The sequence below is a fragment of the Triticum aestivum genome, chromosome 2B, assembly GCF_018294505.1.
Source record: "Triticum aestivum cultivar Chinese Spring chromosome 2B, IWGSC CS RefSeq v2.1, whole genome shotgun sequence".
NCBI lineage: Eukaryota > Viridiplantae > Streptophyta > Magnoliopsida > Poales > Poaceae > Triticum > Triticum aestivum.
The window spans coordinates 718,937,339-718,955,515 of NC_057798.1; positions in this window are offsets into that span (position 1 = coordinate 718,937,339).

Below are 18,177 nucleotides of genomic sequence, written 5' to 3' on the forward strand. Positions count from 1 at the left end.
GTTGTCAATTCAACCACACCTGGAGATTAACTATCTGCAACAAAGTGATCAATAGCAAAAGTAGTATGATAGTTTTGATAGCAATGGTAACAGCAATAGTAACAGTAACGGTGATAGCAATGATTTTGTAGCAAGTGTAACAGTAACAACAATAGTAGTAACTTAGCAATATCAATATATAGGAAATTCGTAGGCATTGGATTGGTAGATTCGTTAGGTGATATTCATAATATAACAATCATAACCTAGGGCGACACGAAACTAGCTCCAGTTCATAAATATAATGTAGGCATGTATTCCGTAAATAATCATACGTGCTTATGGAAATAACTTGCATGACATCTTTTGTCCTACCCTCCCATGGCAGCGGGGTCCATATGGAAACTAAGGGATATTAATGCCTCCTTTTAATAGAGAACCAGAAAAAGGTATTAACACATGGTGAATACATGAACTCCTCAAACTATGGTCATCACCGGAAATTATCCCGAATACTATCACTCCAGGGTTTACAGATCATAACACGTAATAGGTGAATATGACTTGCAAGATCAGACCTAGAACATAGATATGATGGTGATAACATAAACTGTTCAGATCTGGAATCATGGCACTGATAACCCACAAGTATAGGGGATCGCAACAGTTTTCGAGGGTAGAGTATTCAACCCAAATTTATAGATTCGACACAAGGGGAGCCAAAGAATATTTCAAGGTATTAGCAGCTGAGTTGTCAATTCAACCACACCTGGAGATTAATTATCTGCAGCAAAGTGATCAGTAGAAAAGTAGTTTGATAGTTTTCATAATAGTAGCAGCAGCAATGGTAATGGTAACAGTGATAGAAGTAATTTGGTAGCAAGTGTAACAGTAACAACGTCAGTATTAACTTAGCAAGATCAATATAGGACAAATTCATAGGCATTGGATCAGTGACTTGTTGGATGATATTCATCATGAGACAATTATAAGCTAGGGCGATATAGCACCAGCTCCCGTTCATCGATATAATGTAGGCCTGTATTCCATAAATAGTCATACGTGCTTTATTAAAAGAACTTGCATGCCATCTTTTGTCCTACCCTCCCGTGGCAGCGGGGTCCATATTGGAAACTAAGGGATAATAAGGCCTCCTTTTAATAGAGAACCGGAACAAAGCATTAACACATAGTGAATACATGAACTCTTCAAACTACGATCATCACCGAGAGTGGGCCTGGCTGTTGTCACTCCGGGGTTGTCGGATCATAAAAGTAGTAGGTGCCTATAACTTGCAAGATCAGATCTAAAACATGGATATAATGATGAATTCATAAACGGTTCAGATATGAGTTCATGGCACCCGGGCCCAAAGTGACAAGCATTAAGCATAGCAAAGTCATAGCAACATCAATCTAAGAACATAGTGGATACTAGGGATCGGGCCCTAACAAAACTAACTCGATTACATGATGAATCTCATCCAACTCCTCACCGACCAGCGAGCCTATGAAGGAATTACTCACTCCCGGTGGGGAGCATCATGGAATTGGCGATGGAGAAGGGTTGGTGATGACGAAGAATGAAGATCCCCCTCTCCGGAGCCCCAAACATACTCCAGATCTGCCCTCCCGAGGAAGAACAGGGCTTGGTGGCGACCCCGTCTTGTGGATCGCGATAATTCTTTCTCCCTGAGTTTTTTCTAGAATAATGTGAATTTATAGTATCAGGGGGGTCATCAGCGGGGCCACCAGGTGGGTACAGCACACCTGGGTGGGCCAAGAGAGGGGGGCACGCCCTGGTGGGTTGTGCCCACCCAGGTGCCCCTCTACAGCAGGTCTTGGCTCCAGAAATTCTTATTACTGATATAAAAAATCCTCGCAAAGTTCTGTTCCGTTCCGAGAACTTTTATTTATGCACAAAAACAACACCATGGTTTAGGATGGAGTTGCGGTTTACTTTCTTGATGCAGATAAGAAGGGACCGATGCACGTTCGATGCAAAGGATAAGAAGAAATACCAAGGAGGTTTTGATTATCGGTTGCCAATGGCTAGTAATTGGAGTTTCAGACAATTTGGGGATGTAATTTGTAGCCAATATCCTTGGGGTTTGCTTGATGAAGTGGTATACAAATACTATGATGGGGAAAAGAAATGGGTGATAGTTAGTAATGATGAAGAGCTAGCTACCATGTTTGTTAGGCATAAAGAGAAAGATAATTTTCATGTGAGGCTGCAAGTTGATGTGCTTGAGCAGGCATTTGGACCTAGGATGACGGGTGCAACATCTCGGGGGGAACCAAGTCGTCGTAATGGCATCTCTAGCCAGAACAGTTCAGTTGGTGCACGGTGACGTGGTGGCTTGACAAGTGTGGGCAACAGCAGTAGGGTCCCCCTTGAAGTGGAGCCTGATGACTACAATTCTGGGGTTGATGAAGAGAAGCTATATTCTGATGTTATTAGGAATTTACGACGGGTACCTCGGGCTGATAACCAAGATGAGGCTCACAATGCAGTCCGTGTGGATGATGAAGTGGTGGGTGAGGACGAAGACCTTCTAGCTATTGAATGGGACCCTTTCAACCCTCATATGGAAGAAGGTACAATTTTTGCCTCCATGAATGAGTGTAGAAATGCACTTGTGACATACTGCATCAAGGTAGAACGTACTTTCAAAGTTGACAAGAGCGATCAAGTATGTTACAGAGTGCACCGTCCGACTGAGGGTTGTCCATGGAGGCTGCTCGCATCTAAAATGTGAAATAGCACTAATGTTCAGGTCAAAGTGAACCCTTTTAAGCACACATGCCAGGAATCAACCCTTAGGAAGGATACAATCAGTAGAGCCAAGTCAAGATGGGTGGCAGAAGAAGTAAAGAAGTGGGTGAAAGAAAACCAGCAAGTGGGTCCAAAGTAATTGCAGAAGAACATCAAAGATAAGTTCAAGATAGATTTACCATACATGAGGTTGTTCAATGGTAAACAACATGCTATGGATTCTATTTATGGTAACTGGCAGGAAAGTTTTCAATTGTTGTATTCATTCAAAGGTGAAGTGGAGAGGACAAGCCCAAGTAGTATTGTAGATATTGATCACCACACCATGGAGTACACATTCAAGGGAGCGACAAAGACCAAGGAATGCTTTAGGAGCGTTTTTGTTTGCTTTGAGGCTTGTCGCCGGGTTTTTTTGGCAGGCTGCATGCCTTATTTGGCTATTGATGCCACTTTTCTCACAGGGAGGTTTAAAGGACTATTAGTAGCAGCTTGTGCAATTGATGCACACAGTTTTGTATTTCCAGTTGCCTATGGTGTGCTGGAGACAGAGTCTGAGGAGAGCTGGTGTCGGTGTCAAAACCGGCAGATCTCGGGTAGGGGGTCCCGAACTATGCGTCTAGGCGGATGGTAACAGGAGACAAGGGACACGATGCTTTTACCTAAGTTCGGGCCCTCTCGATGGAGGTAAAACCCTACTCCCGCTTGATTAATATTGATGATATGGGTAGTACAGTAGATGTACCACGAGATCGGAGTGGCTAAACCCTAGAATCTAGCCTATGGTATGATTGTTGTTCGTCCTACGGACTAAAACTCTCCGGTTTATATAGACACCGGAGAGGGCTAGGGTTACACAGAGTCGGTTACAATGGGAGGAGATCTTCATATCGTATCGCCAAGCTTGCCTTCCACGCCAAGGAAAGTCCCATCCGGACACGGGACGGAGTCTTCAATCTTGTATCTTCATAGTCCAGGGAGTCCGGCCAAAGGTCATAGTCCGGCCATCCGGACACCCCCTAATCCAGGACTCCCTCAGTAGCCCCTGAACCAGGCTTCAATGACGACGAGTCCGGCGCGCAAGTTGTCTTCGGCATTGCAAGGCGGGTTCCTCCTCCGAATATTTCATAGAAGATGTTGAACACCAGGGTAGTGTCCGGCTCTGCAAAATAAGTTCCACATTCCTTCGTAGAGAGAATAATATTTGTATCAATCGGATCTGCTGACGTATTCCGTGGCGTGACATCATGCCACAGCCAGGCTCTTTATTCATTTTATTGTTCCACCTCAGCGCGTTTAGCGAGGCGGTTTCCTTGGCACGTCCTGTCAAAGCAGAGATCGCGTCCCCTTATTTCGGGATTCTCATCAATACGAGTGTGGGTAACCCAATCGTGACTTAGGTATGACTCCCTAATTGAAAGCGAGTCTCAAACGGTTACGGGGAGGGCTCTTGGTATTCACCTCCTTTATAAAGGAACCAAGGCCCGGCTCCCTTCTTCTCAAACCAATCAAATCCGCCCCTCGCTTCGAGTTCCAACACCCAAAGCTCTAGTTGTAGGCGCTTCGGATCTTCGAAGATGTCCGGCTCTGACCTACAAGGCCGGTGGATGCCTTCCTCCATTACAGAAGAAGATGTGCGAAAGCTAAGAGATGCCAGGTATCTAACCAGCGAAATCTCGCATAGACTGCCTACTCAAGGGCAAGCGGTCCCCGCTCCCCAGCCCGGTGAAAGCGTTGTGTTCGCGTCTCACTTCCTTCGGGGGCTAGGCTTCCCAATCGATCCCTTTGTGAGGGGGCTTATGTATTACTACGGGCTGGAGTTCCACGACCTAGCTCCGGAGTCCATCCTCCAGATCTCATCATTCATTGTCGTGTGCGAGGCCTTCCTCCATATCACCCCTCACTTCGGATTGTGGCTAAAAACTTTCAAAGTGGAACCGAAAATGATCGAGGGGCAGCACGCTGAGTGCGGAGGGGCTATAATAAGCAAGATGGACGACGCTCCATGGCCCGAAGGCTCTTTTCAAGAGGAGCTCGGCTTATGGCAACGGGACTGGTTTTACATCACAGCCCCTAGGGGCACCACATGGGTGGCACCGCCTACTTTTCGCTCGGGTCCCCCACCACGGCTGGCATCATGGGTTAATGAAGGACTTATCTGGGGGCCGTCGAAAGACGTGCCCTTGCTGCAGGGCCGTATTCGAGATCTCCTAGAAAGAGATATCAATCTGACCGTGGTGGCGCAAGTCATGGTGATTCGCCGCACACTGCCCTGCAAACGTCGACCTCTCCGCCTGTGGGAATTCAATCCTGAGGGACCACGGGTCCTACAACACTTCATGGGAATGACACCCATGGAGATGTACAAATTGTTCTTCGGATCACAAGCAAGGTGTCCGGATTTGTCCGAGGACGCTGGTCTGAGCTGCAACCGCCCAGATGCTAAAGTAAGTAGCTCCGTATTTGCACATACCATCCATATTTTTATCAAATCTACCCTTTAGCAGAGTTGCCCTTTGAACAGGAGTGGATAGCAAAGGCTAAGCTTATCAGGTGTCCAGCCCCCTTGCCCGAGACCGTGCCGAATCCCATGCTGACCAGGATGCTGGAGGCCGCGCCGTTGGCGGAAGGTGAACGGGGGGACCAAGGAGCTACCGCCTCCACGAAGGAGGCCGTTAGGAAGGGAAGAATCGAAAATTCTGCCGACCAGGGAAAGAAAAGGACTACCTCTGAAGACTCGGAGGTGATAACCTCAAAACGGGGAAAGAAATCTTCGTCAGAGGGTTCGGCACCGGTGGACGCTTCAGCCGAACCACCCCCTAAAGGGGTCCCGCTCTCCCCCGAGGTGTAAGTGAGGGGAGGGGTTCCATAATGAATCGCATTCATGTTTTATTCCTGCTGAAAATAACCGGAGCATTATCTTGCAGTTCGGATCTCAATCCTTCTCAGCAGTGCTCATCTTCAGGGGATCTTCATCCGGAGATGATAGAGAGCGAAACGCCTCCCCTTGTTCCACCGTCCTACGACGCTGGCGACCCCGAGGTATCGTCTCGGAGGGCCTTTTCAAGTCCGGACCCTGGGAAAGGCCGTCAGACTAGTCCGGCACCCTCTTGCGCGCCGGCGGAGGTGCTGAAGGATCTACTTGGTTGTGCGTCCATCTCAGAAGAACACCGTATGTTGATGGATACGGTGATTGGAAGGATTTCATTCGCAGAAAGCGGATTGTACGAAGCTGCCAGTAGTTTACTAACAGGCTTTGAGGTATGTAAAAAGGTGTACCTTTTGGTAGAGCCGCATATTAAATGTGCCCTGTATGAATAGTAGCCCCTGAGACTCTGTGTGTCGTCATGAATGACGGCGCACAGAGGATCATAATCCCAGGTATAATATGTCGCTTATTCCATGAAGGTGGCGAGGCGCTCGGTGGCTAGCCGGACTGATGAATCTACCGAACTAAAGCGGCAACTTGACGTAGCCGATGCCGACATCGCGCTTGTAAATAAGCGGCTAGACGAGGCTCAAGGTATGTTCAAAATACACCCAGTAATAGGAGCTTGATGCTCGGGCCTTATATATATATACTTGATGTAGATGGCGCTGCTGCCGTGGAGAACCTTCGGGCGGAACTTGCCCGAGCCAAGGAGCAAGCAAGGAAAAGTGATGCGGCTGCCGTTAAAGCGGCTAAAGAGCTAAAAGCCGAACAGGCTGCTCACTGCCAGATCAAGAAGGAAATGGCCGAGATGGCTGTAGAATTGAGGGATGCTACCGACCGCTGTAGATTGCTTGAACAAAAAGATAGGGCGGCTCAGAAAGATCTTGAAAAGATCACGGCCGCAGCCAAGGATACTCGCTCTGCCATGAGGGCGATGAAGGAGGAGCTGCGTCAGGCCGGAGATATCACGGTTGGAAAGCCTTATATGCTGCGGATGAAGTTCAGAGACCCCAGGTATGCTCCATTAGACCGGCAGTTGAGTTCGTACAACACTTATCTGGATTTGGCCGCAAGTGCGGCGGACGCGACCGAACACTTCCGCAGCCGAGGTGACCATAAATTGGAAGAGCTTTTTTGGTCGCAGTACCACAATCCAGAGCGCCCACTGTCAGTCTCCGACCGTTTAGCCGCCTGGGCGGAGCTGAACAGATTATCCGGACTCGCCATGAAATTTGTTGCGAGTCGTCTGTGGCCGGAGAAGCCGGAGCCGAAGAGTTATTTTGGCTTGGTGCAGCAATTTCTTGGTTCGGTGCCGCATGCTGATGCAATGAAGAGGTCGGCGTGCATAGAGAGCGCACAGATGGCTCTTGCCCGTGTCAAGACATACTGGGCAGATATGAAGGCCAGTATTGTTGCGTCCCAAGATTCGGACGAAAGCCGAGTACCTGCCAAGCACTATTTTGAGGAAGTTCTTCCTGGCGCTCGTATAATAGAGTCGTAGTGCTTGAAGGATGCTGTGTTCGAATAGCTTATACTATTTGTAAGACGAATTGTGTTTTTATGAAAAAAGCTTTTTATACTTGTGCTTGCAAGAATCATGATACCTCTTGTGCGGCCGTTTAATGTATATATTTGTATGTAAACTGAAAGATGGCAGTCGTTGGCTTCAGCCCCCATGCATAGAATGCGGGGTGTTCGCAAAAAGGCGTCTGTTCACACTTAATCCAACGTCTTGGTCCTATAAAGGAGGTGGTAGCGCGGCGAACTAGGCAACCGGACTATAATGCTTTATCACTTTCACTTAGCCATAGGAGTTTGACAGTGGGACTACTGAATAGCCCCTAGGGGCACCGCGCTCGCCCGAGTTCGGGGCGCGAGTGTGCCTGACCGGGAAGCGGCCCTTCGTTAATGCGGGGGAATCCGAGAGATTCCGAAAGTCATCGAGTGGTTGACCAGTCTCTCGCTATATCATGACAGTCAGTTTTCGGCTTTCTCTACTGAGGTGCTCACCCGGCCGAACCGGGGCACAATCGCAGTAGTTCTCCTGGTGCCGCGTTAGCCGATATAACGGAACGTAAGGCAGCAAAACACAGGAGCCGGGAAACCCAACATTTGACCAAAGACATGATTCGGAGCTGGTGCATATAGGGCCAAACTCGCGACGCCGATCACTCCCTAAGGTGTTCGGTCTTTATGAAGACGGGCCGAAATAGAGCCCTTGGTAAAAAGCCCCTGGTGTCCAGGTACGTGCAAAAAATTCTGACGTGGCCACATGCCAAGACGCCAGCCTCCTCCTCGGCTATAGAGAAAACCGGGGGATGTTATCAACAAGAGACAGTAAAAAGGTTTACGCAGGGTCTTAATCTGAAGAGAATCCTTGGAACGGGTCCCTGCTGCACGCATGCGCCTGTGTCTCCATCGTGCCGTATCCTGGACGGGCGTAGCACGATGCTCGTCTGCGAAAGAGAGGAACTTAGTAAAAAAATAAGCGTGCGAGAAATCTATATCGAAATAAACAAAATATAGTTGGAGCAAGAGTTGGGCCGTATTGTCTCCGGGCGTGAGCACACGGAGCCCCTTGCACTAGGGTATGCGGTAATTTAAGCATGTTGACGCCGGACTCGTCGAGGCGTGTCCGGGATAGTAGGGCTGGATTTGTGGGCGGCTGCCTAGGCAACCGCACCCCTGCCCGTACTTTGGGGGTCAATTTATGTTCCCTTGTAATGAGATGATGCCTTTGGTCCGGGCATTTTAAGTGTAAGGGATGCGTAGTGCGGTATTGCGTTAAAGTGGGTGAAAGCTTCACGTCCCAGTAGCGCTTGATAGCGACTTACGAATGGGGCGATGTGGAATGTTAGCTTTTCGCTTTGGAAGTTGTCGGGTGATCCGAACGTGACTTCTAACGTAAGGGAACCCATACTTGGGGTATCCGAACCAGGCGTTACTCCTTGAAAGGAAGTGTTGCCGAGGTGGATTGCGACTGGGTTTATCCCTGTTTACGGACTGTGTCCTGATACAACAAGTTCAAGTCGCTACCGCCGTCCATAAGGACGTTCGTAAATTGGAGTCCGTTAATGATTGGATTTAAGACCAAGGCAGTCCAGCCTGCGTTCTGGTCTCCTCTAGAGTAATCCAGATGATCAAAGGTGATTGGTTGCAACAACCAGTGGGGTTGCTCCTCTGGGGCTGGCTGTACAGAGCGTGTCATTGTAGGTGTCGTTCTATTCTTCTTCGTCGCAAGAAGTAGATTTATTGTCTTGACTTCTTGTGGGAACTTCTTTTGTTCTCCGGTAATCTGCTCGTGGGGTGCATTGTCATCTTTGCTTGGTGTGTTGAGCCCCTTGTGTTCGGCGTTGAGCTTGCCGGACTGCTTAAAGACCCAACAATCTCGGTGGGTATGGTTTGCAGGTCTCCCCGGAGTGCTGTGGATTTGACATATTTTGTCTAAAATTTTGTTGAGGTTGGATAGCTCGTCCTATCTCTTTGGGGGCATCTTTTTCTGATTTTGCCAAGGGCTTTTGAATCCGGAGTTTACTGCTGTGCTCATCAGGCTTTTGTCCTTTATCTGGCGTGGTTCTTTGTTACGGCGCGGCTTCCCGTTCCCATCTCTGAGTTCGGACCTATTCGGGTCGCTGGTGCTACTTCTTGCCAACCAGCTATCCTCTCCTGCACATAAGCGGGTCATGAGGCTTGTTAACGCGGCCATTGGTCGCGGCTTTTCTTGGCCGAGGTGTCTAGCGAGCCATTCGTCTCGGTGCTATGTTTGAAAGCTGCTAGGGCCTCTGCGTCCGGACAGGTCGACTATCTAATTCTTTTTTGATAAGGAAATCTGTTCTAGAGCTTCCGCGCTGACTCTCCGGGCTGCTGAGTTATATGGCTCAGATCGTCTGCATCTGGGGGCCGGACATAGGTACCTTGAAAATTTGCACGAAAAGCATCCTCAAGCACTGCCCAACTTCCCATGGTGTTCTCGGGGAGGCTTTTAAGCCAATGCCGGGCTGTCCCTTTGAGCTTAAGGGGTAAGTATTTTATGGTGTGGAGGTCGTCTCCTCTAGCCATGTGTATGTGGAGGATGTAGTCCTCGATCCAGACTCCAAGGTCTGTTGTTCCATTGTATGGTTCTATGTTCGCTGGCTTGAATCCGGCTGGGAATTCATGATCCAGCACCTCATCAGTAAAACATAGGGGGTGTGCGGCAACCCTGTATTTAGGTGTGCCACGATTTTCGGGTATTTTTTGCGTTGCATCACTCATTGGAGCTTGCTTTCTTGGCCTATAGATGGATCTGGTAGGGCCAGTCTTGGACGGATCGCGCACTATATTGAGTGCGGCGTCCTTTGACGCGTGAGTTTGATCGTAGGGTCGTCTATCCGGCCTTGTGGCGTCCTTATTTTTTGACTGTGGGGGCTTTATGGCCTCTTCGTCAAATTCCGGTAGTAGTTTCCGCTTCGAATAGCTCTTTGTGTGGCGACTATTGCCGTACTTGTGTGTGGTTTTGAGTACCTTGTCCCATCTGATCCTGAGTGCATCCTCCGCTGTCTTGAGGCTCCACTTTTGCTTTTTTAGGCTACGTGCAGTGGCAACGAGCCTTTGGTGGAGGTTCTGATGTTCCAACAATTTGTCTGGTGTGAGGTCGTCCGGGCTATTATCCTTCCCAGGGATTGGTTGTTCGGATTGTCCGCCTTGCTTGGACGGATGCTCGACGGCATGTTCATCGTCCGTTGAGTCGCCCTGCTCTATGGCTGGGTTATTGTCGAGGTGGGGCTTGGCCTTGCGCTTACGCCGCCGCTTTGATTGTTTCTCGGGGGAGCGATCTCTGGCCGCATCCTTTTGGTCCTCGTAGTCGCTTCTGTTGCGTGTGTCCACCATGTATACATCATATGATGAGGTGTTTTTCTGGAGCCCTATAGGTGCTGGTTCTTGATCGGTTCCTTTATCAGCGTTCATACCGTTGATGTCTTCGGAGTTGAAGGCTAGCATGTCGGTTAAATCGTTGACAGTGGCTACGAAGTGGGTGGTGGGTGGGCTACAAATTTCTTCGTCGTCCGCATCCCAACCATGTTGGCCATAGTCCGACTAAGGCTCTCCTGACAAAGAGAGAGACTTTAATGAATTCAGGATGTTGCCGAAAGGTGAGCGCTGAAAGACGTCCGCGGCGGTGAACTCCATGACCGGAGCCCAATCAGGCTTAACCGGGAGAGGTGCGGGATTTACGGAGTCCGGCACCTCGGAGTCCGGCACCTCGGAGTCACGGGCCTTGCGAGGGACTAGGCTGGTATCCGGCTCTATCGCCATAGAGACTGCAGTTTCCGGGGTGGCGTCTAACCGTCTGTCCCCGACTGGCGTAGTGGGCTCCGAGCTAATGGTCGGAGCGGACACCTGAGCGACGCTCTGGGCGTTGTCCGATGACACAGCTAAATCGTGCCCATCATGATAGTGCGGCGCGCCCGGTTGTGGCTCGAATCCGTCGAAGATCAAGTCCCCGCAGATGTCGGTCGTGTAGTTCAAGCTTCCAAACCCGACCTGATGGCCGGGGCGTAGCTCCCGATCTTCTCCAGATGGCCGAACGAGTCGGCCCGCAGTGCGAAGCCACCGAATACGAAGATCTGTCCGGGGAGAAAAGTCTCATCCTAATAGCGTCGCGGTTGACGAGTGAAGAAGCCATCGGGCCTAAAGGTGACGACACAAAGGAGCTCTCAATGAAAGCACCAATGTCGGTGTCAAAACCGGCGGATCTCGGGTAGGGGGTCCCGAACTGTGCGTCTAGGCGGATGGTAACAGGAGACAAGGGACACGATGTTTTTACCCAGGTTCGGGCCCTCTCGATGGAGGTAAAACCCTACTCCTGCTTGATTAATATTGATGATATGGGTAGTACAAGAGTAGATCTACCACGAGATCGGAGTGGCTAAACCCTAGAATCTAGCCTATGGTATGATTGTTGTTCGTCCTACGGACTAAAACTCTCCGGTTTATATAGACACCGGAGAGGGCTAGGGTTACACAGAGTCGGTTACAATGGGAGGAGATCTTCATATCGTATCGCCAAGCTTGCCTTCCACGCCAAGGAAAGTCCCATTCGGACACAGGACGGAGTCTTCAATCTTGTATCTTCGTAGTCCAGGAGTCGGGCCGAAGGTCATAGTCCGGCCATCCGGACACCCCCTAATCCAGGACTCCCTCAGCTGGACTTGGTTTTTGCATAATCTGCGCCGGGCTATTGCACATCCCAATGGGTTGGTCATTCATACAGATGCCTGCAAATGTTTAGAAGTGGCCGTGGACAATGTGTTCCCTGGAGTAGAGCATAGGGAGTGCATGCATCACCTTGCTGCAAATTTGATGAAGAAATTCAAAGGAAAGGTGTATACCGACAATTTATGGCCAGCATCTTTGACTTCCAGTGTGAAGAAGCAGAACTACCACTTGAGGCAGTTATACATGAATCCCAAAGTGAAAGAATACTTGGAAACACACCACTCCAAGTTATGGGCCAGAAGACAATTCAGTGAACTGAGCAAAGTTGACTATGTGCACAATAATCTAGCAGAGTCTTTCAACTCAACGTTTCGCAAACTAAAGGGTCATTATGAGGTGGATTTGCTTGACAAGATAAGGATAGAATAAATGCAGAAATTTCATTATCGTGCAGGAATAGCCGAGGCAAAATTCATGGGCCACATTATCATCCCTGCCGTGATGAATGAACTGAAGCAGAAAACAACAGGCTTGGAAATGAACATGACTCTTTGCTCAGGTACCACAGAATGATATCATATTTGGATAAAGAGAAGAGGGAATGGAGATATCCAGTGGATTTAGAAGCTAGAACTTGCAGTTGTAGGCAATGGCAGATAACTGGGTTGCCATGCATTCATGCCTTGTTTTTCATCACTTCTCTCCTAGGTCCAGCAGGGAACATACAACAGTATGTGCATGATTACTACTCTGTTGCAAGGTTCAAAGCCACATATGCTTATGCCTTGCCTGCTATGGAGGGAAAAAAACAATGGGACATCGTGAACCCTGGATTCAAGCTTTGTGCTCCAGTTCTGAAGAGAGCAGCAGATAGACCAAGGAAGAGTCGAATCAGACCTCGCAGCGAAGGAGCTGGACTTGGAGCGAGGAAGCGTACGTGCACAAGGTGTGGTGGGTCTGGTCATTTCAGTAAGTATTGTGATAACACAGTAGATCCAGCGTTTGGAGAGAGTTTCTATGAAGGCTTCGATGAAAATGTTGGTCAGCAGCCGGTTGCCTCAACAGATGATGAAAATGATGGTCAACAGCCGGTTGCATCAGATGAGGATTTTGACGAGGTTCGAAATGATGATGGTCAACAGCCGCATGATTTTGACGATGATCCAAAATATCCTCCAAATAATGATTCAAGTGAGTCTCAAAATGGTGATCCAAGTGAGGCTCCAAATAGTGATCACGGTGATCCAAGTGAGGCTCCAAATGATGATCATGGTGATCCAAGTGAGGCTCCAAATGATGATCCAAGTGAGGCTCCAAATGGTGACCAACCTTCTTTTGTTGTGAGTTCTGCTAGGTATGTAAATCTTACAAGGGTCAAATACTACTGTACATTTATCACTTGACATGATCTCATTACCCTTTATGTTTTGCACAGCTCTATGATAGGTTTGAAGAAGACATGCAAGGTACCAACAACCAAGAGGAGAAGAGAAGAAGCAATGAGCACAAGGTGCACGAGGAGCAAACTGATGGCAAGAAGCTCAAGGACCAGACAGAAGCCCGAACGCTATATATGAATAATTATGAAACATTATGAATAATGTTGTATTTCTGTTGGATGATGTTGGACCTATGTTAGAACTATGTTTGACATGATGTTTAAATCTGTTGGATGATGTTTGAATGAGCACATGGTTTTTCCTTTTTTTGTTTTTTTTGAATTTTGTTTTGCTCATTTGAATTCTGGTCAAACCTAACTTTGACCAAGATTTAAACAAGTCTAAAACATCAAAATGAAGAACTAAGCCTGGATCCTTCTTACTCAATCCAAAATGAAGCTCTGGTGAGGTTTTTGAAATTTTCATGAAAAATGTGCTAAAATGAGGGGTCCAAAGGTAGGGTAAACGGCCTCATTTCTAAGCAAGGTTTTTTCGACCTTGTCTAAATCAGCCAAATAACTTTCCTAAACATATATTCTATATATACGGACTATGTGCGCTTGTTTTTCCATTTTTATTTTTTTTAATTTTTTGCTCATTTGAATTCTGGTCAAACTTAACTTTGACCAAGATTTAAACAAGTGTAAAACATAAAAATGGAAAACTAAGCATGGATCCTTCTTAGTCACTCTAAAATGAAGTTGTGGTGAGTTTTTTGAATTTTTCATGTTCATTTCCCCATAACACTTCTCTTCACTTCATACAAGAGAGTTTGAGATACTCGAGATATCACACAATACACATGAACTTATCGTTTAAATGTATGTAAACCTTGTTTATCAACTTAAATCGTTAGTATATGACATAAGAAGACTATGTGCGCAGGTTTTTTATTTTTCTGTTTTTTATTTAATTTATTATGCTCATTTGAAATCTGGTCAAACATAGCTTTGACTACTCCAAACCCCTCCCAAACCCCGCTAACCCTAGCGCTGAACAAGGACCGTTCATATAACCCTCTCGGCGATCAAGGACCGTCGATCTAACCCTTCTAGAAGGAATCTGCGGGGAGGAAGCGGGCGATCCGCGAGATGCAATCTGATTGGCTGGGAGATTCTTTATTTTAACAAATACCGGGCGTGCTGGATGGACCGTTAGGCCGTCTCGTTGTCTGTGCCTGAGACCGCAGTAAATAGCCCGTCTCAGCCTTTCCAGGCCTTGCATGCATGGGAGGCGGTGACGTGGGTTTGCACGCGCGGGAGGCTGCGACGTGCATGCATGCGAGCGAGGCGTGCTAGGCGCGCTAGGCTAGCGAGGCCAGCTAGGTGGTTCAGGGCAGCAGGTCAGATGCGCCGTCCGGTCAAAGAGCTATGCAGTGATTCAGATGCACGCACGCGCCCCATGCATCATTTTTGTGCAAACATTTAAAAGTGCAAAACGTAATGGATACACACACACGTTCAGATTCACACACGCACCGTTCTCATCCTTTCTCTCTTCCTCTCCCACCCACAAGCCTATAAATGGGTTGCCTATCTTCCTCTCCCACCCATAAGTCAGATCTGATCCATTCTCTCCAACTTCAAACACCCAATCGACCGAGCCCTCCCCAAGAGAGACCATGCAGTTCAACGGGCCGACCTTCAGCCTTCCGCCTGTCGTGCCGGAGCTGCGCTACCCACCGGGCGTTCTCGTGGAGAGGGAGCTCCGTGTGTGGGCTATTTCAAGGTGGAGGGGTTCCGTCGAACTCACCCGCGCCTTCCTCAGAGCCGGCTATGCCCACCTCCCACGGGGCTCGCCGAGGATGTTCATGAAGGAAATATGCCCTAGAGGCAATAATAAAGTTATTATTTATTTCCTTATATCATGATAAATGTTTATTATTCATGTTAGAATTGTATTAACCAGAAACATAATACATGTGTGGATACATAGACAAACATAGTGTCACTAGTATGCCTCTACTTGATTAGCTCGTTGATCAAAGATGGTTATGTTTCCTAGCCATAGACAAAGAGTTTTCATTTGATTAACGGGATCACATCATTAGGAGAATGAGGCGATTGACTTGACCCATTCCGTTAGCTTAGCACTTGATCGTTTAGTATGTTGCTATTGCTTTCTTCATGACTTATACATGTTCCTATGACTATGACATTATGCAACTCCCATTTACCGGAGGAACACTTTGTGTGCTACCAAATGTCACAACATAACTGGGTGATTATAAAGGTGCTCTACAGGTGTCTCTGAAGGTACTTGTTGGGTTGGCGTATTTCGAGATTAGGATTTGTCACTCCGATTGTCGGAGAGGTATCTCTAGGCCCACTCGGTAATGCACATCACTATAAGCCTTGCAAGCATTGCAACTAATGAGTTAGTTGCATGATGATGTATTATGAAACAAGTAAAGAGACTTGCCGGTAACGAGATTGAACTAGGTATTGAGATACCGACGAGCAAATCTCGGGCAAGTAACATACCGATGACAAAGGGAACAACGTATGTTGTTATGCGGTTTGACAGATAAAGATCTTCGTAGAATATGTGGGAGCCAATATGAGCATCCAGGTTCCGCTATTGGTTATTGACCGAAGACGTGTCTCGGTCATGTCTACATAGTTCTCGAACCCATAGGGTTCGCATGCTTAAAACTTGATGATGGTTATAGTATGAGTTTATGTGTTTTGATGTACCGAAGGTAGTTCGGAGTCCCGGATGAGATCGGTGACATGACGAGGAGTCTCAAAATGGTTGTGTCGTAAAGATTGATATATTGGATGACTATATTTAGAATTCAGAAAGGTTCCGAGTGATTCGGGTATTTTACCGGAGAGTTACGGGAATTCACCGGGGAGTATATGGGCCTTATTGGGCCATACGGGAATGGAGGAGAGAGGCCAAAAGGAAGGAGGCCTGCACCCCCTCTCTGGTCCGAATTGGACAAGGGGTGCAACCCCCTTTTCCTTCTCCCTCTCCTCCTCTTTCCTTCTCTCCTACTCCAACAAGGAAAGGAGGAGTCCTACTCCCGGTGGGAGTAGGACTCCCACCTTGGCGCGCCCTCCTCCTTGGCCAGCCGCCTTCCCCCTTGCTCCTTTATATATGGGGGAAGGGGGGCACCCCAGGACACAACAATTGATCCCTTGGATTGTTAGAAATATGCCCTAGAGGCAATAATAAAATGGTTATTATTATATTTCTTTGTTCATGGTAATAGTCTATTATTCATGCTACAATTGTGTTATCCGGAAATCGTAATACACGTGTGAATACATAGACCACAACATGTCCCTAGTGAGCCTCTAGTTGACTAGCTCGTTGATCAACAGATAGTCATGGTTTCCTGACTATGGGCATTGGATGTCATTGATAACGGGATCACATCATTAGGAGAATGATGTGATGGACAAGACCCGATCCTAAGCATAGCTCAAAGATCATGTAGTTCGTTTAGCTAGAGCTTTTCCAAATGTCAAGTATCATTTCCTTAGACCATGAGATTGTGCAACTCCCGGATACCGTAAGAGTGCTTTGGGTGTGCCAAACATCACAACGTAACTGGGTGACTATAAAGGTGCACTACGGGTATCTCCGAAAGTGTCTGTTGGGTTGGCACGAATCGAGACTGGGATTTGTCACTCCGTATGACGGAGAGGTATCTCTGGGGCCACTCAGTAATGCATCATCATAATGAGCTCAATGTGACCAGGTGTCTAGTCACGGGATCATGCATTGCAGTACAAGTAAAGTGACTTGCCGGTAACGAGATTAAACAAGGTATTGGGATACCGACGATCGAGTCTCCGGCAAGTAACGTACCGATTGACAAAGGGAATTGTATACGGGGTTGCTTAAATCCTTGACATCGTGGTTCATCCGATGAGATCATCGAGGAGCATGTGGGAGCCAACATGGGTATCCAGAACCCGCTGTTGGTTATTGACCGGACAGGCGTCTCGGTCATGTCTGCATGTCTCCCGAACTCGTAGGGTCTACACACTTAAGGTTCGGTGATGCTAGGGTTGTAGAGATATGAGTATGCAATAAACAGAAAGTTGTTCGAAGTCCCGGATGAGATCCCGGACGTCACGAGGAGTGCCCGAATGGTCCGGAGGTAAAGAATTATATATAGGAAGTCAGGTTTCGGCCATCGGGAAAGTTTCGGGGGTCACCGGTATTGTACCGGGACCACTGGAAGGGTCCCGAGGGTCCACCGGGTGGGGCCAGCTATCCTGGAGGGCCCCATGGGCTGAAGTGGGAGGGGAACCAGCCCCTGGTGGGCTGGTGCGCCCCCCTTGGCCCCTCCTGCGCCTAGGGTTGGGAAACCCTAGGGGTGGGGGCGCCTCCACCTGGCTTGGGGGGCAAGCCACCCCCTGGCCACCGCCCCCCTAGGGGACCTATATATAAAGGGGGGGAGGGAGGGCAGCCGCACCCCTTGCACTTGGCGCCTCCCTTCCCCCTTTGCTACACCTCTCCCTCCCGCAGACACTTGGCAAAGCCCTGCCGGGATCCCTGCTGCATCCACCACCACGTCGTCGTGCTGCTGGATCTTCATCAACCTCTCCTCCCCCCTTGCTAGATCAAGAAGGAGGAGACGTCTCGCTGACCGTACGTGTGTTGAACACGGAGGTGCCGTCCGTTCGGCGCTAGGATCTCTGGTGATTTGGATCACGACGAGTACGACTCCCTCAACCCCGTTCTCTTGAACGCTTCCGCTCGATCTACAAGGGTATGTAGATGCACTCCTCTCTCTCGTTGCTAGATGTACTCATAGATTGATCTTGGTGAAACCGTAGGAAAATTTTTGTTTTTTTGCAACATTCCCCAACAGTGGTATCAGAGCTAGGTCTATGC